General features: G+C 33.6%; 1 pseudogene; it reads right to left on the reverse strand.

The window, feature by feature from the left end:
* Nucleotides 1-267: 267 nt before the first annotated feature.
* LOC113248125 (3-ketoacyl-CoA thiolase, mitochondrial-like) lies at nucleotides 268-1,367 on the reverse strand (annotated as a pseudogene).
* Nucleotides 1,368-23,533: the final 22,166 nt, after the last annotated feature.

Consider the following 23,533-nt stretch of genomic DNA (forward strand, 5'->3'; position numbering starts at 1 on the left):
CCATGCATAGTGGTTATACAAGGATACAATTTCTTTTAAGGCCTTCTACAATTATATTTTAGTTCAGAAATGCATATTTCATTGGTGCAAATTTGAGAAACCTTATTTCTGGCCTGTGCACTTATTATGATAAATACATCTTTATCTGTTTTTATGTGGCCTGGCCAAGTAAAGCACCAGAGGCCCTTGGCAGGATCCTTATTCTCCTCAGGCTGTGCTCTGTCTGAATGAGGAGTGTCATACCCTGGCCACCCCTCCAAAGCAAGCTCATCTGGAAGCATATTTTCCACTACCACATCTTAATTCATGAACCAGACATGCAATAATCTATATCTGGATCCTCTCAATGGCTCACTCAAAGCAATGGCTCCTCCATTCACATTGGTTTTACTTGGGTCAAGATCTTCTCCACTGTTAAGTACTAGAGATCAAAAGTTTCATTCACCTCTACCATTTCCATCTCCTTAAGATTCAGTCTTGTTTTATTTACTGCCTCATTGACAGTAGAGACAAGCCCAATATCCATGATGAGGGATCACATCCAGACATAAAATAGCCCATAATTCTTGCCAGTGGTGTGACGTTATGCTTCTTTGCCAGCAACTTCACTAGCTTTGAAGGTGCCAGATATTGCCAGTGCACTCCCTGAAGTGGCCGTCCCTTCTTTCGTGAATACTGGAGGAAGTTTATTTGACTGTTCCAGGCTTGTCTGGAGCCCAGCAGGATCATCTACTTGCACCGCCTGTATCCCTTTCTCTGTCTTCACCTCAGTAGGTAACATCTCATTATTAAAGTAACCAGCATTATTGGCAGCTCTCCACCTCTGCTGTGATTACAGGGCATATTTGTTACATCCTTCTCTGCTACCTTTATGTTTTGCAGCAAAATTCTCTGCAGTAATTCCCATGGGAAATTGGACACGTTCATCTGTTAATGTTGCTCACGAAGACGCTTCCAGCTTGAGAGCATTTCCAAACTTGGTTATAGAACACGTGTTTCTGACACAGTAGGGAACCCAGTTCATGTTTTCGGCTCCTCCATACAATACAGCCTCAGCATCTGAAATACAAACTTCCTGGTATCGGTTCACAATGGACTGGAAAACAGAGCCACAGACCTTATTAACGGGTGAGAGCTGAGGTTTCTTTTGAGATACCCATACTCAAACCAACATGCCAGGCAGAGTATATAGTATCTGAAGAACCATTTGTCAGTTTACTATGAAGTATTCAACTCAAGTGCAGACAAATGGAAGACAGGCATATCCCAAGGTATGGAGAGGTGGGGAGTGGGGGTTCTATGCCCTTCCTGGCACACCACGCTCCAGAAGCTTTCATCTGTTCACCAACATCGAAGCTCGGATTCATTTATTTCTCATTCATAACAGAAAGACTTACAAAACAATGGAATTAATCTTTAATAGCAGAATTTTCCAAATTCTGGGGAGAATATCATCATTTGAGTCAATTGGCTTCGATAAGGTTTATCATTTATTATATGTGACTTTAGGATAGACAATGGATTTTTATATATGACACCAAGAGTTGTAGGTAATTTTAACATGCCTCCAAAATCTTGGCAAATATAAAGTCAGTCTCTCCTCCCCTGTTATTATTTGCACTTGGAATTTTCTTTATATTTAGTTTCTGAGTAAGAAAAATTCTGATTTAGAGGAATTAAAGACACATGTTTAAAATACTGAGATCAAAATATAATTTTCAGCGCCATTACCATGTTATACTTAAAAAGAGATGTTTTATGCCAAATTCATATTATTTCTATAATAGGAACCATCTTATCTTACTTGATTGAGATAATTATTTGGTCAGTTAATTGAAGTAGTTTAAAGCAGGAAGCATAAACAAATGTATGTCTACCTTAATTTTTTTTTTCAAGTTAAAACATATGCAACACTGTATGATGGAAGGAAACCCTTTTCTGTAGTTTGCTGATTTGTGTTCCATCTTTGAAAAAGACATCCTAAGACCTCATCTGTAATATCTAGCAATAGTTTCATCAGGAGAAGGAGGAGGTCCAAAAGGTGTGGAGCAGAAGAGAGGTGCTTAGTAGTCATGGTACTTCAGTCAGTACATTTTCAAAAGGGAATTGAAACCTTCAGTTAATCACAAAGATTATTTATGCGAAGACAAGAGAGCTTCTGTGCGTTCTGTAAATGAAGATACAGTCTGCTTAATTACTAAGGATTTTATTTATTATCTGCGGGGGCTGTAATTATTTGTAAGTTCTCTAAAGCTTTATACCATAAATCTTAATGCCTATTCATTAGATAGCAGGTTTTGTAGTAGTCGTTGCTGTTTTTCCCCTATACATCCTTTCCCTACGACACTACTGCACAGTAGTTTGTAAGATTAAGACTAGAAAACAGAATTCTCAACAGCAGTTGGCTGTTTAGTTGGCTAAATATTTAGTTGTCTAAAACGTATTGATATATACTTGTATATAAAACTTATAGACAATAAGGTTTGTCTATTATATGTGTGTGTATGTCCCCACAAAAACCAATATACTGGCATCCATCCTACTTGTTAGCTATGCTGTCAGTCAAAACGGATACGACTGCTCTCTAATGACATCTGGCAGAAGTAAACCAAGATTAGAGGACAGAGTGATCGGCCAGGCCTCCAAGCCAATCTGCGCCGCTTTCCATTCCAACCAATCAGTGACATCGGCATGTGGTAATCATTCTCCTTGGTTACAAGTGCTGGCAGAAGGGAGAAAACTGCTTTTCAAGCTAGAGCAAAAAGAGCTAAATATAAATCTGAAAATCCTCTTCGTAGTAAAATTTTAATCCTATTTTTAAAGGAAGAAATAACAGAGCAGTTTTATTCATATTTTCAATTATTCTGTAGTAAGGGAGATGAAGCGGAAGCACGCCCATGAAGGATAACCGTGGTGGGGATATTATCTTCCAGGGTCCTTGATAAGAATTCAAGCTCCTGTCCAGGATCCAGCAGGGGCCTTCAGACTGCTGTGCTGGTGCCCACGACACCAGTATCCTTTTTAGTTACTTGTTAGAGATGTGTGAACCTTTCATCTTGTGAAACTTGCGAACCTCAGGAATATTTTATGAGTTACCAGCTTTGCAACTTTTGCAGAATACATTCAAACATCACTTTTACAGGCAGCAGGACTACAAATGTTTCTCCAAAGATTAAAAAAGAAAAAAAAAAAAAAAGTAGAGAAAAAGGAAACCATGGAAAGATAACCAGTAGCATTTTCACATTGTTTCCCAGTGAACTCTCCTGTATTCTCTAACTTGAAATCAGGCCCTGACTTAGGGGTCAGCAGACCTTTGGCCTCAGGTTATTATTCTCAATCAAATCTCTCTCCAGAAAGGCAGAACCATTATAGGTAATAAGCTTCTTCCATTTTTTAATCAGTCATCTATCTGCCATTCTTGGGTAAAATAAGACACTATCTGATCATCTAGTATTTTTATTTCCCCTCTTTTCCAACCAATTACCCTACTTAATCTTTTAACAAATTCTCATTTCAATATTTACTTAATACATGATGAAATATGCCAGGTTTTCTTTAAAAATAAACTTCCAAAGATCCTGTAAAAAAACACACTGTTCTTTTTTTCAAATGTCCACTGTAGTACATTGTTATTTTTAGCCAAAAATAATGCCTGTGGAACCCTAGAAGGCATTATGGACAGCTGGATGTTAGATCTAATGAATAGGACAAGCCTGGCTTTAGATCTTGAATTAAACTGCTCTGAGAATTTGACCTGTATAACTAGTTCAGTGAGAAAGATTAAAACTGATTTTGGGAACAGATTTTTGGGAGCAGACCTACACAATTGGCCTTGCTTATGAAGGAAAAAAAAAAAAAAGAAAAGAAAAGTAATAATTATAGAACATCTAGTACATTTCAGGGTCTCAGTGTCATGGATATTTTTATTGGCTACCTTGTATCCATTCTCCCTCTAGATATTATTTGAGGTCAGTTTACTAAGTTTCTATGGGAATTCTCCCCTGGATTGTTCCAGAGGAGGGGTACACATGACCCAAGCCAAATAGCATATTAAATGGTGAATGTTCAAAACCTATCTATTCAGAGTAAGTCTCAGAAATTTGGAGGATTTATATGAGAAATTACCTTTTTTCTCTTAAACTAAGAATTTAGGAGCTGTAACCATCTTGCTACCCTAAAGTCTGAGGGTAATTGTTGCAATTTACTGGAAATGAAGTTGAGAGAAGGTCAGAGAGAAACCAAGATCTGGAATATTGTTTAAACCACTACATCAAGCCTGATCATAAGTCACTCCCTGTATTCATAGACTTTTCAACTAATCAAGCACCGGCCATAGAAGGCCATGGACAAGCTGACTTCACCATACTGGTAAACCAAGTGGCCAGCAGACACAACAGCATCTAACACTTCCCTCTCCCTACACAACAGAAAAGTTAGCTTTCCCAACTTGCCTCTCTTGGAGAGCACAACATTTTATGGGCATGTTGTTCTTGAAAGGGAAATGTTGGTTGTTTTGTCTAAAAGGTAGAAAAAGAGAAATGAGTTATTGCTGCTCATTTTCAGATATTATAACCAGTTAAAGTGAGAACAATATTCACTGCAATATGTCTCAAGTGCTTCTAGCTAAGATGACTTAAACTGGATGAAACCACGGTTTACACTGAAAATACAAACTGGAGGTCCACCCAACCTATCCAACTTAACTTTAAAGTAACTATTAACAAGTAAGTTCCTTAAAAATGATACACCCAGGAGAAGCCTAACCAGACAGGATGACAGGGTAATAAGCATAAACTATAACTATCCTGGGAAACCCTTAAGAGGGGAATATTTCTAGCTATGAGGAATTATAAAACTGAAGGATGGGTGAGGTACGTACAATGACCTTTAGCTAATATGTAACAAAAATATGACTTTGTTAATTCACTCAATAAACATTCTCCTGTGGAGTGTCATGCACCACTAAGATACATCTTAATATTAAAGAGATGACCAGAATAAAATTTCTTATCCTAAAATAACACACATTCATCAATGGAGAAAAACATGTTCATGGATGGTTACAACACAAACATTACAAAGTAAGGTACAGGCAAGATCCAACAGGTTACTGACTACCTTGTTCTCTTTGGGGAGGTGGGAGAGGAAGTAACAAAAAGCTTCAAAAAAGAGTACAATTTTGAGCTGCATAACAATGGAATAATAGATATTTAGTAGGCAACTAAGAAAAAGAAGTCTAGGCTTGAGTAAGGGAATAGAAGATGGGGAAGCATGAGGTCCAAAATGAAATTGTGTATTTAATACTGTGCAAATCCTTTAGTATACCAGAAAGTACCAACACACACTTGTCATAGGTGAGACTGTGGAGTTTTCTTGAGTGTAACTAGTTTAGTTAAAATAATCACACAGCTAATACTTATAAACCACCTCACAGTTCAACAAAGAATTTCACATATACCACTTTATATATAACTATGCTACTCTTGTAAAGACAACATATAATGGCTTAGTAACTTCAGTTTGGTTTTCTTATGAAAAAATTAAAACACTAAATCCTTCTAATAATCCTTCTATTCTTTTCACCAAGATAAAATGACTAAGAACGATGCTGAAAGAAATTTTCGTGAATAACTATGTCACATCTTTTCTGAATCCATTCCTTGGTAATTTTTTCAGCAAATTCATTGCTATTTTAGGACTTCTAAGATCTCAATAAAATTATAAAGGTTCATTTTTATAAGTGAATTTAATAAAAGATTTTTTATTTTCAACGTAAGAATGATTTAAATTCTGGAAGCCAAGGGTGGTATATTTTATTAAAATTGGGGGGAAAAACAATAGGAAAGAAATTCCCTAAGGAATTAAGGAAATTTGATTCCCCTTTATAAAGTACAGCAGTTTCTACTTTTAGTGCTCATCTTTAAAATATAGAAGCAACCTCACCATGCAAATTTTATGCATAGAACCAAAAGATGAACAACTTTCATTGATTCCCACCTGTATGCCCAGAGAGCCAAGAGAGTCCTTTCACTTAATTAAACCAAATGAAATTCTAAAATAAATTTAGAAATACATACCTTCAAAAGAATCGAGGTATGCACTTCTCTCTGAAACCTCTGCTTGCCAACTTTTTCCCTTTAGTTAGGCAAGCACTTACATTATGTCATTAAAATCCTTCTTTCTTACTTAATAGAAATTGTTCAATCCAGAGATAGATATTTTTACCCAAGTACAATATATTCTGTTTTCTTAGAATGACCTACTATTCTAATCCCTTATTTAACCTACGGTGTAGTTTGTTTTTATTCTAATGCATGGAATTAATGGTTGATACTTTAAAGGTCTGCACCATTTAGTGCATAATGAATTACATCATCCCCCCCCTTCTTTCTTAAATGGGTTAAGAAGAAAGGAAATGTTTAACTATTTATGATCTATGTAGAGACATAGCATAATGTGGAAATTTGATAACACCCTACTTCTTAGTTCTATTAGTTTGCTGGACTGCCATAACAAAGTTTTAAAAATTGTGTGGCTTAACCAAAAGAAAGTTTTTCTCTCACAGTCTGGAGGCAAGAACTCCAAGATCAGGGAGTTAGCAAGGCTGGTTCCTACTAAGGGCTGTGAGGGAAAATCTGTTTGATGTCGCTCTCCTGGTTTCTGGTGCTCTGCATGCACTCTTTGGTGTTCCTTGGCTTGGACATGCATCATGCTGACCTCTGCCTTCATCTTCCCATGGAGTTCTGTGTGTGTATGTCCCTCGGTCTCTATGTTCAAATCCCACCCCATGCTTTTTTAGGGATACAGTCATATTGGATTAGAGCTCACTCTTATGAACACATGTCGACTTGATCATCTCCAAAGACCCTATTTCTAAATAAGGCCAATTCATAGGCACTGCAGTTTCGAATTCCAACATCTTTTTTTGCTATTCAACCTATAACACTGAGTTTTGAAATGCTTTTCCTTAAGCATACTGAGAAAATGCTTAACTATGTGTCAAAATACCTGCATTTAAATCTATCTGCCCTCAATCATGATGGAATCATGTGATTTCTTCATGTTCTATGCTTTCACAAATAGACCTTGCTATTCAGGCTCTGTTTTATCTTATCTACATCAAAATAAAGACAGATGTCAAGGAAGAAAAGGCTGGAATGAAAACTTATAAAAAGACCCTAAAAAAAAAAAAAAAGCAGAAGTATTAAGAAAATAAATGAATTAAAATAATGAAATGAAATGGGGCGCCTGGGTGGCACAGTGGTTAAGCGCCTGCCTTCGGCTCAGGGCGTGATCCTGGCGTTAAGGGATCGAGCCCCACATCAGGCTCCTCCGTTATGAGCCTGCTTCTTCCTCTCCCACTCCCCCTGCTTGTGTTCCCTCTCTCGCTGGCTGTGTCTATCTCTGTCAAATAAATAAATAAAATCTTTAAAAAAAAAATAAAATAAAATAAAATAATGAAATGAAGTAAAGAAATAAAAGGGATCCTAAAAAAAAAGTGGTTGAAATGGAATAGTGGCAAGGAAAATTCAATTTATGATTGGATTTGTTGAAGATAAACAGTTCTTGAGGTCTCAGTTCTTGGTTATGCCCTCTGAGGGACAACAGAAGCAATAACACTCAAGTAATGATCACAAAGAGATCACACAGCTAGATCATGCTTTCTAAATGTCTCTCTTCAGTAGCAGAAACTAGGACTCTTTGGGGAACTGCCTGATTCCAGGCTGGAGAAGGAAAAGTAAAAGATGAATCTGAATAATCTTGTTATTTCTGAATGTAAGGAAGTACTCAAAACTAAGACACACAAAAGGACGCAGAAACCAACCTAAAGGAGCTCCCATGGCCAAATTAAGTGATAGTAAATATTATAACCTCCTAAACATATCAGCCTACTATAATACCATTTTTAATAATATTTTATATATTTGTATCTATATGAAAAGCCCTTTCGTACAGTTGAGGGTCAAGTAATGAAATATGGAAGGAATGAAAAGATCCAAAAAAATCACTATTTGGCAACTATCAACATTCATTTAGACAAGATTTATAAATGGATATTAAAGCGTTAAGTGACATCTTGAGATGTCACAAAATATTTATATCATCTCAATATAACTCCTCACAAGATAATAAAAAAACATGACAGGAGCAGCTTGATAAAGTGATCAATTTAACATAACCAGTAATGAAACATTAGCAATACCATATGCTAACAGGCATAGGCACTGAGAAGAGTATAACATCATTTCTGTGGTATTCCTGACAAAATATCCATACCTGATCTGGACACATCAAACAACCCAAAGAGAGATGCATTTTATGCAAAATTACTGTCCCATTTTCAAAAAAAAGTTGATGTCCCAAAATAAAAGAGACTCAAGACACAACGACTTAATGCAGTACATGATCCAGGATTTTCTTTTGACATGAAAGGTATTATTGGGACAGTTGCCAAAACCTGAATAACGTCTTCAAATTAGTATCAATTTCCTAATGTTGTTCAGTGTGTTGTATTCAATGAGGTAATTAAGAAGAGATATAATATCAGTAACTTACAAATACAACAAAGGGGAAGGGTGGGGGGAATCCGAGTGAAGAGTATATTAGAATTTTTGTACTATTCTTGAAACTTTCTGTATGTCTGAAATGATTTTAAAATTAAAAAAATAAAAGTTAAAAGTTATTTAACCTCTTACATGATGGATAGTGAGACATGAAAAGAGAAAAAAAAAGGTGCTATTCTTGAAGTAGGAGAAGTAGGAAACAGGTGGTAGCTTGTGACCAAAAAACTACAGGGGTATAAGGGAGAATTTCAGCATCACTTGGAGATGGAAGATATGCAGAGATGGGAACACCAGGATAGAACAGCAGCGGCAGATATAGAATCTCAAGAGTTCTAGTGTCCCAACTATGTGTTCAATTCCAGTGCATTTACTAGCTGTGTGTACTAGGGTGATAAACTTAAGTTTTTGTCTTGTTTTCCTTATCAATACAATAGAGATGCTTAAACTTAGTACATCTATTGATGCAGATATAGTGAAAATTAAATCATTAATCCAGATAAGAGCACCTATAAGGTAATATTGTATTAGTTGACTAGGGCCACCATAACAAAATACCACAGACTGGGAAGTTTCAAGAAACAAAACTGGCCTCTCTCTGGCTTGAAGATGGCCATTTTTTCACTGTTCACATGGCCTTTTCCCTAAGGATGTGCATCTCTGGTGTTTCTTACAAGGACACCAGTCATACCGGTTTAGGACCCATCCTTATGACTTCATTTAACCTTAATTACTTCTTTAAAGGCCCTATCTCCAAATACACTTATATTGAGAGTTAGGGCTTCAACATACAAATTTCAGAGGGACATGGTTTGGTCCACAAAATGTATTAAATATTATTAATGATCAATATATGATTATTTGGACCATGATTAAGCACAATATAATGGTCCAAATGGCAAAACTGAATTTATGATCAAATGGACAGAAGTTATATTTATTGTGCAGCTTTAAAGGTCTGAGAAGAAATGCACTGAAAAGCAATTTGCAGTTCCTTTGCCTAGAACCTAACTTTATTACAAAGATGGCTATTTCCAAGTATAATCAAAGCTTTGACAGGTGGTCAACAGTGTCATCCAATCTAATGTTGGGTTCCAAGAACTCATATTGTTTCAATTCTCAGTAATAAAATCAAATGAGTGTAACCTCAGCCACTTTTGTCTGGCTTCAAAATATAACATGCTTGAAGTTTCCTGTGAAGGCAAAAGAAATGACTAAACACTTTTTGCTCAATCTACACTGTGCAGTCAAGGGGAACAGTGGGTATTACCACATTATCTAATTGCAATTGCTATCCTAAGGGAGATAAACACACTGAAATATTTTTCAGAGAAGGCAGTTTTCATATTTCTATATTTTTAATAGAAAGGTCATTTTGAAAGGAATTATATTACCATAATATTTTGATATTGCTGTAGATTTAAAATCCAGTATTTTATTAAATTGCCAGAAAATATTAATAATTTCTGTTCTTCCAAGTAATACCAATGGTTAATGAACTGTAATTAGCCAATGATGCTATAGAAGGCAATTTTAACTACAAAGATGAATGTGTGAGAACACACATACCGTGTGTGCGTGTGTGTGTGTGTGTGTGTGTGTGTGTATGGTCTATGGCAAAAAAACAAAGTTAATTGCAGGATTCTTTATTTTTCTCAATTGAATAATAAAGTCAGTGACTGATTTCAATTCCCTGTATATCAGGTTTAGCATGCATTAACTTCCTCAACTTAACCCTTAAGTAGTTCACAGGCAGTTTTTTTATTCCTCACACATTAAAAGAGCTCATTCACTTTCTTTGTTCTCTATGATTTTTACTGTGTTTCCCATTTAGTCTTATCAGTTTTGAACACTTGGTGCATTTCTATCTCTATCTTTTTTCTAGTCCAATTATTTTCAGCAAAACAGACATGCATTTTTTTGTCTGCTTAGTTTGACCCTTGACATAGTTAAATATCATTTCTGAACTTCATGATAAAACAGGGGAAACATAAAGCATTGGACATCCTGTGGGTTGAGTGTTTCAAAGAACAGACATTGCTCCACTGTGGAAGACACAGAAGACAGTAATAAGAGAACAAATGCCAATAACTGATAGTTTTCAAAAGGCAATCCTCGAGGGCCTTCTGTTAATCTTTGGAGCCTAGGTTTTGTCTTTAGTTCATTTTTTTCAAAGTATGTTCATGCTAAGATGCTTTTATTTTGACAAAGGTTTTCCTCATGTTTCCCTTTCATTTTTTCAATATTCACCTCAGGTTTCAAGACAGGTTGATGCCCCACTATTTGCCAATTTGTTTAGTTAAAAAAGAAATTTGATGTGCCATACTTTTCTGTGTGTCCGGGGGAATCCATCTGATATTATGCATATTACACTCCAAATTAAATTTCATCAAAATGCTACAGACACTTTACTGGTTAATATACTAAAATTACCACCTTTCAGAGCATGCTCTATTTACAGAAAGACTGTTCAAAAATTCCCAGGAGAAATTTGTTTAAAATACATTCCACTGACTCAATATGTGTATCTCCTTTGGAATATCTATGTGAAAAAATAAAACATCTGTAACTGACACTTGTATTTTTAGATGGTGTTCCCAGCACTTTATTTAAATTATGAATTTGAACATATTCAGAAAAATGTTGAGAATATTTTCTTGAATACACACAAATTGAGTATGGTAATCTGATCTGGGTTATGCAGCTAAACCCCATACTAATTATCGTATTTCAAAATATTTTGATAATGGAAAAGCACTCCACTTTTGAGTGTCATTTAATGGTAGACATTTTGGAAAATCCATTCAAATAAGTACTTCTCATTTATTGTTAATGTTTTCCTTCATGTTGACGAAGCTTATCAGTACAACACTTCCATCCTCTTCCTGCCCATTTTCTTAATTCTGTTTTAGGAAAGTTGTGGTGGCTTGCCCAGTTAGTGAATTTGGCAAAAGAACAGGCACACTCAGTTTAGCTCCTGCTTTATGCCTCTTGGATTCTGCCTATTCACAGAAAACATACATTCTGCTTTCTTCGCCAAGAACAGGTTTGTACTTTGGTCAAGGAGTATCCTGCCTAGCCTGGCACTGCTGTTCTGTGCAGCTCTATTAACACCTTAATTTGATTTTCTCACCAAGATCTACTCCTCTCTTAGCCTTTCATTGGTAATAAATGTGCTATATTAGCTTCAGGTGGCTTGTTACTTATTTCTCAACCGGTTCATAATACTGCAAACATGAAGATTCTAATAATTTAGAATGTACCTGATGGAATTTATTTAAAAAATCACTAGAATAAGATGTTTAGATTTTAATGTACTTATTCTAAATTTGGCAGAGAAAAACAATAAATAAAATATAGATGATTTATATAATATAATCACCAAATGTTATAGATATTGTGTAGACATACATACTTTAGTAACAGATAATTTCATATTTTTTTGGCCTGTGAAATAGTTATTTACTTATTTTTTAAAGATTTTATTTATTTATTTATTTATTTATTTATTTATTTTGAGAGAGAGAGAGACAGCACAAGCAGGGCAGAGGGAAAGGGACAAGCACGCTCCCAGCTGAGCAGGGAGCCCAATGCGGGACTCCATCTCAGGATCCTGGGATCATGACCTGAGCTGAATGCAGACACTTAACCAACTGAACCACCCAGGCACCCCAAAATAGTTCTTAAAAATCATGTACTTGGCAATAGAAACAGAGAGGAATGTTGAAACCTCTGGCCAACATTGTGAATGAGTCTGTTTCTTCTTGCAGTTCTATCAATTTTTGTTTCATGCATTGTGATCTCTTTAATTTGGTATATAAATGTGTAGGATTGTCATGCCATCATTAAGAATTGACACTTTATCAGTATAACATTTCCCTTTTTATACCAGCCAGTATGTTTTGGTTTTTTGTCTATTATTAATATACTCATTCCAGCTTTCCTTTGTTTAGCATTAGGATGCTACATCACAAAGTCATCATTATATAAATAATCAATTTCTATATTTATGTTGAGAGTGGATTATGTTTAGGCAGCATATTATTGTCTTACTTTTTTTATATAATCTGAAAGTCTCTGTCATTTAAGTGGGTGTTTAGACAATTTACATTTAATATAATTATTGATACACTTGAGTTTAAATTTACCACTTTGTTTTTCATTAATTCTACATACTATTTTTTCTCTTTTTCATATTTCTGCCATCTTCCTTTGTTGGTTTTTCATTATAGCTAATAATGATTGTATTAGACTTTACATGTATATGACTAACTTACCACATTCTATTTTCAACTAATAATATAACATATCACATATGTTGTAAGAACTGTATATTATGTTCTAACAGTACAGTTGTTTCCCTCTACTGGCTTTTATGTTATTGTGACATATTTTGCTTCCACATGTTATAAATCTTACAATATATTGTTAATATTTTTGTTTTTAACAGTTACTTGTTTTTTGAAGATAATTTTTAAATGACAAAGGTCATTTATGTTTACCCACAGAGTGACTTTTTCTCAGCGAGCTTAATCCTTTCTGTGGATTCAGACTTCAATTTGAGCGGGCTTTTTCTTTTCCTGAGCATTCTCTAACATTTCTTGTAGTTCAGGTCTGCCAGTGATTGTTTCACCTTATGGATGTCTGAAAGTCTTTATCTCAACATCATGTTTGAAAGATACTTTTGCTAGCTATAGAATTCAACATTGGCAGGGCTCTGTTTGTTTGTTTTTCTTTTAAGTAGTTTAAAATTCTCTTAAATAGTTTAAAATTTAAGTAGTTAAAAAAAAGACAGCTCCACTGTCTTTTGACCTGCATTTTCAATGCTGTAAGTATTCTCTTTGTTTTTTCCTGTGGAATGTTTAATTTATTCTGGCTGCATTGATAGAGATTTTTAATATGAGGGTTTGTAGTTTCCATCAAATTAGGAAATCTTTGGATAATGATTTCTTCAAATACTCTTTAGCATCCTATTTCCTTGAATACTCCAGGATATATATATATATATATATATATATATATATATATATATGTGTGTGTGTGTGTGTGTGTGTGTGTGTGTGTGTGTATATATGGCTGTTTTAAGTTTTCTTATGGCTCACCAAACTGTTTTATATTCCTGCCTTTTTCTCTCTGACTTTTATTTTGAATAATTTCATTTGCAATGTCTTCAATTCACTAAACTTTTCTTACTCTGTTTAACTTCAAATTAATCCCACCCATTGCATTATTAAATATCCCTTAAATGTTTATTTGTACATAGGTAAATTACTTGGAAAGAGATTGATCCTTATAGTTTTTGTTTTGTTTTGTTTTTTTTAAGCTTTGTTATGGAAGAATCACAATAGACTTTATTTTAGGGTTTCTTTTTCCCACTATTGAGATAATACTATTGTTATTACTGTAGTGTAAGCACCCTGAATTATAAGCTTCCCATTCTGGCTGATGGCAACATGGACTATTTGAAGTCATGAGTGAGCTCTGAGTATTGTTCCTCTGCTCTTTTTGGGTTATTTTTTCTTTGGCCTCAGGTAATTTCCTTATAAATTAGCACTGATGAATATTCAGATAAAGACTCAAGGGAGGCCATCTGGAGATTTCTGAAATTCTCTATGAAAATCTCTCCTCTTCATAACCTGAAGCTTCCCTGGTAAAGAAGTGAAACAACAAATAGATGATGGGCAATGCACCTAACAACAATGGTATGAAAGTTAGAGACTGCACATCTGTTCACATTCTATTGTCTAAAACATAGTCATATATAAACACCCATAATAAAGATACTGGGATATATGGAATTGTTTTTCCAGGGTTGGGATTATTGTAAGTTTCTATGAATATCTCAGTTAGGGTCTTTGGGTAGATATAGGTTTTCACTTCTCTTGGATAAATACCTAGATCACCTGGAAATTATATGTTTAAATTAGTAAGAAACTGCCCAAGGTTTTCCAAAGTGGTTCTATTATTTTAAACTTCTGGCATAAATTTTTGTGTTTGATTTTTACAAACACAAAAATTGATTTTCACAAACACTAAAATAGAAAAGACTATTTTAGTCATTCTAGAAGGTTCCTAATAATATCTAACTATGATTTAATTTGCATTTCCTTGATAACTAAAATTATTGAGCCATTTAATTTTGTTTTTGTTTAATGGCTCTTCATATTTACCTTTTTTTGAAATGTCTACTGCATTCTTTCTCTATTTTAAACACAGATCTTTGTTTTATTATTATGGTATAAATTTTTTGTAAGATAAAAATGCTTTATCCTATTCAAAGAAAGATTAATATAGATATGGAACATATATACATATATATATATCATTTTCTTAAATATGTTGAAGAGCGGGAATCTATTTTTGATAAAATTCAATTTAAAATTTATTTATTTTTTATTTTTACTTATAATGCATTTGTGTCTGCTTGCGACACAAAATTATTATTGCAAAACCAGGATGATTTTTTCAAATGTATTATTCTAGATACTATAATATAGGTTTGACTCTTTACATTTAGGTCTATGATCAATGATTTTATATCATTTCCTCAAAATATAATTTGCATGCAATTAAGTTATCCAATTTTACGTGTATAATTTATCATTGTGACTAATATACATAGTTATCTTCCTACAAAATTTCCCTATATTCCTGTGAAGTCAATTCTCTTCCCCTCCTCTGGCTATTGGCAAACAGTGATCTGCTTTCTATATCATACATTAAATTACAATCATGTGCTCTCTATTAGACAACGTATAAAACTAGTACTTTTTGTATATTTTATTCAGTTTTCTGTTGTTTATGGTGGAAGGGCTAATTCAGGATGAAAGCAGAATTTTTTTTATATAATCTTTTGCAAGATCAAATATTTCAGTATATAATGACTCCTTTACTTGAAAACTAACTTAACTGGATTAAGAAACTCAAAGAAAAGGAAATGGTTTCAAAGACTGAATCCAGCTTGACATTTATTTCAGTAGTATTCATTAAGAGAGATATTTGCCTACTCTAAAACTTGCTGATCAGGAGGTAAAGGAGGTCAAATGTAATTATCAAAATATAGTAAAACCACTTTCCAAAATGCTTTATAATTACTTTTTTGGGTGTAAGTGTACCCTTATATTTCACCCACCTATTTGCAGCAATAGCACTTTTATTGCAGATCCAAGGTCTCACAAATCTAGACAAATAAATTAGCATTGCCCTTATAAACTTTTCATTTAAAGCTAACAAATTATTCCTACATTGTGGAGAATATGGGAAAAGAACAAATGTGGCCAAGGAAAGAGAACGTATAAGAAAGGCATTTAATGGCAAGCACACATGGATATCAGCAACTTATTTTTTAACAACAGAGAAAACACAGGGAAAAGTATGTATTTTCCTTTCATGAGGAAAGGACCTTACTTTGCACAGTCCTAATTATTTTACTTGACTTATTTTTTCTTTTGTGTACTTTTACTGCACTTCTGATTCTACCTCAAAGTACAATTCACACAATTCATTGAAATAATAATAATAATCTACAATATTTTATCCTTCTTTGAAAGCTAGTACATAGAGTTACCCACTCACAACTAAATGCATATGTCGCAGGAAAAAAATCCATTAAGCACATTTGGAACCAGAATTTCTATTGACATTCACAGCATGATACAAAGCAAGGTAAAAAAAAAAAAAAATGTTATCATCATTATAGGATAGGACTTAATGGGAATCTCGAGTATTGCCCTGTCAATTGCAACTATAGAAATTGATGCACTTTGTATTTTTGCCCTGAAAAGAGCACTCTAATGTGACATTAAAATATGTTTTATTTTGTGTTTTAAGGATTTAGAGAATTTTATATTGAGGATAGCATAAAATCACAGACTCCAAAGAAAGATGCACACAACTAACAAAATATACATAGAAAGGTGAAACCATGAACAGATGATTCCAAAGGAAAGCATAAGTAAAGCAAATCATTTAGAATGAGATACCAATACAATAAATTGTATTAATCACCAAGTCCTAGCAGAAATGTCTAATTTGTATAAATGTGTCTGTATATTGAGAGAACCACTGTAGATTATTTAATTTAAATATTCAGGATTTCCAAATTTTTGTTGTTATTTTTATTGCTACATATTACTGATCTTCAAACCTAAATTAGGGTTACCTTTACTCAAAATCTCTAAGATGTATGTAAAGATTCATTATTTATAAAGGAGTCTAGATATCGCTACTTGGTAAGTGTTTTAATAATAGTTACAGAACTACTATTCATTGTGTACATATAAAGAACCATTGAGTTGTGTGCTATTAAACTGTGTGGGCCAGGGGAAGTGACAGATCTTGGTATTCGTGGTGTGAATACTCCCACCAAGGCTGCTTTCAAGCTGCCAATGTGATGTTCCTGTACAGGAGTTGAAAAAAGATGCATACATTCTGCTTTTGCACGTTGAATGAGCTGGCTCCTGCATAAAAATATATTTGTTGAGAAGATGTTCTGCAACACTTTGAGGTAAAATGTGGAAATTGTGGTGTTAAAGCACTGGTACATTTATCAAGTGCATGTAGCTAGAATGGGAGAGCTAGGATTCATAACCCAGGACTCTTTCTCTTTCCCTGCAACACCCAAGGTCCGTATGCATACAGGTTCACACACACACACACATACACACACACACACACACACACACACACAAACCAAAAAAAAAAAAACAAAAAACAAAAAAAAACCATGGATTTTTACATAGACAGAGAAAGACTCTAATAACAATACTGCTGTAGTTTTATGTTAGTTGTTTGCCTTTCCACTTATTTAATCATAGGGATTCACTGAATGCAGAGGAAATAAATAATGAAACTTCACTGATTCGTACCAGTGTTTATATCAAGTTTTGAAATTTCACTGTATACAAGTTTTAAACAGGAGTTTTTAAATGATTCAAGATGTGTGCTGCAATGGTCTGTGGCTAGAGGTCAGTTCCTTCGGTACTCCTCAAGAAGCTGTGTGAGTGCCTTGGCAGGTGTAACAACCTCCCTTCTCCCCTCTCAATCTCTCCCTCAATCTCTCCTTCTTTTTCTTTTTTTGTCCCTCACAAATTTTCAAGTTATGTGGACATTATTAAGCTACTCTTTAGATAGACAGACATGACTATTCTTTTCTATGAAACCAATTGAATCCTACATATATAATGACTTATAATTTAAATTATAATTTACTTTTAAATACAAATTTAAATATAATTAATAATATATAATTTAGGTTTCCACACCTCATTTGAATTTATGCAGGTCTGAATTTATAAGCATATATTTTACTGCCATTCATTTGGTAAATAAATTAACAAGTCACAGGAAGTCATTTAAAATCTGCATATGAAATAAGACAACTCTGAAGAGTGCTTCTTCTCTATGACAATTCACAGTATTAACACATAATTCTGCAAATGAAAATTTACTAAAGCATTTTAGAGTCAAAATCAAGACTGAAATCTGCAGACAGCAGGCAAGATGGTAGACTAAATAAATCAGAATGCCCATCTTCTTTTAATAATCTATTTAATATTCTTTTTAAAATTATGACTCTTATTTTATCTCAAAAGAAGGTTTACAGATTTCATAATGCCACCCTTTATTTTGGCCTTAGAATTATGGAGGAAGAAAAGCAGTCAAATAATGTTTCAAATCTCTATCCTCTATAATCAAGTTACTTAATGCAGTTGCTTTGGTAACTTTGATTCAGTGGAGGGACTCAGAGTTTATACTATTCCTGAGAAATTCCATCTTTGGAAACATTATGCCCAGTTTATGAAAATGAATACCCTTCTAAACACCAGCTTTTAGATTTGAGAGATTAATTTCACCAAATTCTAAGTCTATGTGTCTTCATTAAAGAGGACAAATTTTACTGGGAAATGCATTCTGTCTACGGTAATCCCACTCAAGAAGGTGTTTCGCTATAGAAACCTGGTGCTAATAGTATTGTTCTCAACAAGCCTCTTTATATTTCTTATCCTTTGAAAAAGGGTTACAATAAATCTGCAATTTCTTATTGGCTTAGAATTTGCCCAATTTTTCCCTAAGTGTGCTCCAAAAGAACTGACTTGAAGCATCTTGATGAAATTTACATTAAAAAAAAGGTCAAATAATTTCTAGAAATGTATACCTGAATCTAAAAGTTAAATGTTTTCTTAATCACATTTAGTTATTTGTATAGAGCAACCTCAAAAACAAAACAAAACAAATTAAAAACAAACAAACAAAACACTATGTTCTCTGGAATTACCTTAGGAAATTCTGCCACAGAAATGTGTGAGGCGAGTGAGCACAAATTCTGAGTCCTGGGAATAGAGCCAAAATAAACTTTGGGTCTCTATTTTCCTAAGGGAAAATGAATCACAATCAAGCTAGATAATATTTGAAAACAAATACAGTATTACCAATTTCTAATTATTCACATGTTTGTTCATGAATGCTCCAATCCTGGGCAAGAATGCATAGTGGATACCCTTACCATATTTCTTTATCAGTTTACTGTTCACAGTTGAATCTAGGCCCTAGACTAATTTTCTGAGATCCACCTTTACCTCTTTCTGCTATGCACATCATGCTTATACTAGGATTATAGTAGGGTTGAACAAATTAGTAAATACATTTTAAGTAATGAGAACCAGGTTGTCCATGATTTGGGGAAAAAAAATTAGAAATAAAGAAAGGGAGAAGCCTAGAACGAATCTTGGCATGTTGGTCTGGCATTGTAGAACTCGTGGTTGGGGGGAAAAAAAAGGGCTGATAAAAATCTACCCCTGACCAAAAAAAACAAAAAAACAGAAACAAACAAACAAAAAAGAAAAACACAAAGCAAAAGCAAAACTCCATAACTAAAAATATGAATTAGACTCCTATGTAATAATTTTCAAACATAGTAAAACTGACTTTGAATATCTTTTTTTATCTAACATTTTCTCTGATTGTTTTTCTTCTCTAATTTTTTGTCCTCTTGGCCCTCTACACACATACACAAACTACATGCAAACATGTTTATATATATATATATATGTGTATATATATATATATATATATATATATATATATGTGTATATATATATATATATATATATAGACTGTGAAAAACAAAATGAAACAATGAAAGCTAAACAATGGAAAAGAATAGTATGTACACTATAATCTAAAAAAAGCATACCAGAAATAAATATGTATCTGCATCTACACATTGAAAGAGCTTATGTATCAGTGAACATTAACCTAAAAGCTTCAACTCTAAGACAAGTCCCATCAAAATTGTTAAGACAATAAAGGATAAAGGAAAAAGTGTTTAAAGCCTTCAAACAAAAAGACCATACTTAAAATCAAAGGGGAACAAAATCTGAATGGTGTCTGATTTGATTCTTGACAGAACAGGCACTGCAAATCAACAAGGAATTCAAATACACCAAGAATGACCAAGATTTTACAAATAGCCAATTTCCCTTCAAGGATCTAGTCTTTAGGAAACTATGGAACATGCAAGAACACAAGGAGCACTGTATTTAGAATCCTTCTGAGAAATCTACCAGAAAACGAGCTTCAGCAAACCAAGAGATGATATTGGACATTTTAGCAAAATGTATGCATTGAGTATATTTAGTTATAGATCAGTGACTAAATGTTTGGAACAAAGGTGGTAACCGATGTATAAACTGATACACTTATTGACAAGGTATAAAGAATACAACTAAAAATGTGGAAGAGAGAAGGAAAGTGAAAAAAGAATAAGCTCAGGGATTTTTACATGGGCACATGAGCGTCTCTATTAGCTTGGGGTGCCATAACAAAATACCATAAACTGGATGGCTTAAGCAACAAAAATTTATTTTCTTAAAGTTCTGGAGGCTGAAACTCTGAGATTAAGATGCCAGCAGGGTTGGTATCTGGTGATATCTCTCTTCCTGGCTGCAGACAATCCCCTTCTTGCTATGTCCTTACATTGCACAGGGAAAGACAGCAGTGTGGTATCTCTTTTTTTTTTTTTTTTTTTTAAGATTTTATTTTATTTATGGGACAGAGAGACAGCCAGTGAGAGAGGGAACACAGCAGGGGAGTGGGAGAGGAAGAAGCAGGCTCCCAGCGGAGGAGCCCGATGTGGGACTCAATCCATGAGCGCCGGGATCACGCCCTGAGCGGAAGGCAGACGCTTAACGACTGTGCTACCCAGACGCCCCTGTGGTATCTCTTTTTATAAGGGCATTAATCCCATCATTAAAGAACCTACCCTCATGACCTTATCTAAGACTATCTCCCAAAGGTCCCATCTCCAAATACCACCACACTGGGATTTGGGGCCTCAGCATGTGAATTTGGGCAGTGAATATTTCAATCCATAGCAGAGAGCAGAGACACTTTTATAGCTACAAAACCCAAAGTTAAAAGTTTAAACAGGGGAAAAGGACAAGAATACTATATAATGTCATTAGTATAAACATAGCCAGTAGAATAAAAATACATACTTCCTAAATAACAGAGCAATACACTGGGACAAAGAAAACAAACCACATAGAGAAAGTATATATAATATGAAGGCCAAAATTATCAGAACAAAAACTACTATGATATAATTAAAACCACACATATGATATATCAATAAATGTGAATGTAAATTGACACTTATAAAGCAAACAAAAAACTAGAAATTAACTCTCAAAGTAAAACCCATATCAATACTGTATTGAAGCATGCCTAAAGCAAAGTGACTCTGAAAGACTAAAATTTAAAGGTTAAGAATATTATACCATCACAAAGAAAGAAAACAGAGGAGGCATTGCTTTTCTAATACTAGAGGAGGTAGAATTCAGACCTCAAATGTTAAATATATTAATAAAGAAGAACTTGAAATTCTAAAAGCCACACTCATAATAAACATGTAACAGTTTTGACCATGTACACAAAAGTGCAAAAAATAAAGTGAACTTAGTAAATAAAAAAAGTACATGAAAGAGAAGAAACAGAAAGAAATATGAAGAACTTAACACACTACTATCAGTCCAACAAAAATCAAAAGGACAAAGAATAAGTAGAATGTAAAAGACTTAAACAACATTATAAAAAGATCATACACCTTATAAAACATACCAGCATTTAACACCCAATATTAGAGAATATAATTTAATCTTAAGTAAACATAGGGTTCATAGAAATTGAGCATGTATTAGAACATAGAGAAAATATCAATAAATTCCACAAAGTAGAAATGATGCAAGCAAGATCTTAATCATAATGCAATAAGTTAAAAAATAATAAAAATAATAACAAAAGCAACCAATTCAACTACTTCAATAAAATGGGTAAATTCATTTAAAAATGCAATTTATCAAAACTGACACAAGAAGAAATGAATATAGCACATAATTAATAAAGAAATTCAATTTGTTGTCAAACTCCCCAAAGGACAGGTCCAAATGGTCTGACTGCTAAATTTTATCAAAAGTGAAAGAAGAAACACCCCTCCCCAAATTACATAAAATATTTCAGTGAATAGAAGAGAAATCATATTGCCTAACTTGAATTATGAGGCTAGCATAATCATTAAGAAAATCTAGCAAAGAAATCACACCAACACAAAAAAATTCTAGACAATGACCTTTATGAATACAGACAAAATAATCCTTATTATATTATCAAATAAATTCCAATAATATATAAATAATATGATGTCATGACCAAGAAGGATTTATCCAATATTTTAAATTGGATTAGTATTTAAAATCAACCCATTTAATTAACTATATTAACAATAGAAGAGGGACCAAATTATCATTTCGGTAGATAGAGAGAAAGCATCTGAAAATTTTAAAAACATTTAACACCTATTAGTGATCAAAACTGTTAGTAAACTAAGAATATTGGGAAACCTCCACAAATTGGTAAAGGGCATATATAAAAATTCCAGAGTTAATAACACACTTAATGGTGAAGGACTGTATTATTTCCCTCTGAGTTTTGGGATGAGACAATGATCTCTGCTTCAACCATTACTGGTGAGTTATTATACTGAATAAATAATATATCTAGCTTTCATGATTGCTTCAATTTTTTCAATGAAGTGGAAAGCCATACAATCATTTGAAACAGGGAAGACTGAAGATGGTTTGCTGGGTGTTTGAATAAATGGAAAAAGAGTGCAAAAAAGACAACTCTGCATATGAATAAATGAATGGGCAATGAAAGTACAATATTACATCTGGTTGTATCAGGACCTGTCGTTACTGTGCATATGGTATGATGTTGCCCATCGATATGGCAGAGGGTTTTTCTCCAGATGCACAGTGGTGACAAAGGGTTTATACTTCAAAGGCACACTCATTCTAATACATTTTCCAAATATGCTAGTCATGCTATTTTAGAAACTGCAATTTTTTGGGAAATGATTATTAAATTTTATAGCAAACTGGTTTAGAATCTCAAGGTAAAATTAATGAGAATATATTTTACAACTGATTGTCTTTTTAAAAGGTAGACACTCAAATTTAGTAACACATGGAATTAAATATAAAGAGTAACTTTAACCAAAAGGAGAACATTAAACAAAACTGATCTTTTTAATAAATTACATGGATAAAAATTGTTCACATATTTCTACTTAAATCACTTATTTGCAATATTTAAACAAAAAAATGCCATCAAGGTTACATCTTTTTTATAAAAACAGTACACTGGAATTGAGTAGTTAATACTAGTATTTTAGACAATAGGAATGAGTCCTCATTTTGGTAATTCTGAAAATATGCTTAGGAATCCTATCATTTGAACACAAATGGAAATGCTTTCATTATTATGGCAGCATTGTTAGTGTATTGCTTTAAAACAGATTAATGTTATGGAGAAGAAATACATTGAAAGACCTTTTTAATTCAGGACGGTTTCCAAGAAGTAGCGGTAATGTTATTTATGGCTTAATAATTGTAAATAAATTTATATTAAATTTA

Source organism: Ursus arctos, unplaced genomic scaffold, assembly GCF_023065955.2.
Source record: "Ursus arctos isolate Adak ecotype North America unplaced genomic scaffold, UrsArc2.0 scaffold_1, whole genome shotgun sequence".
Lineage (NCBI taxonomy): Eukaryota > Metazoa > Chordata > Mammalia > Carnivora > Ursidae > Ursus > Ursus arctos.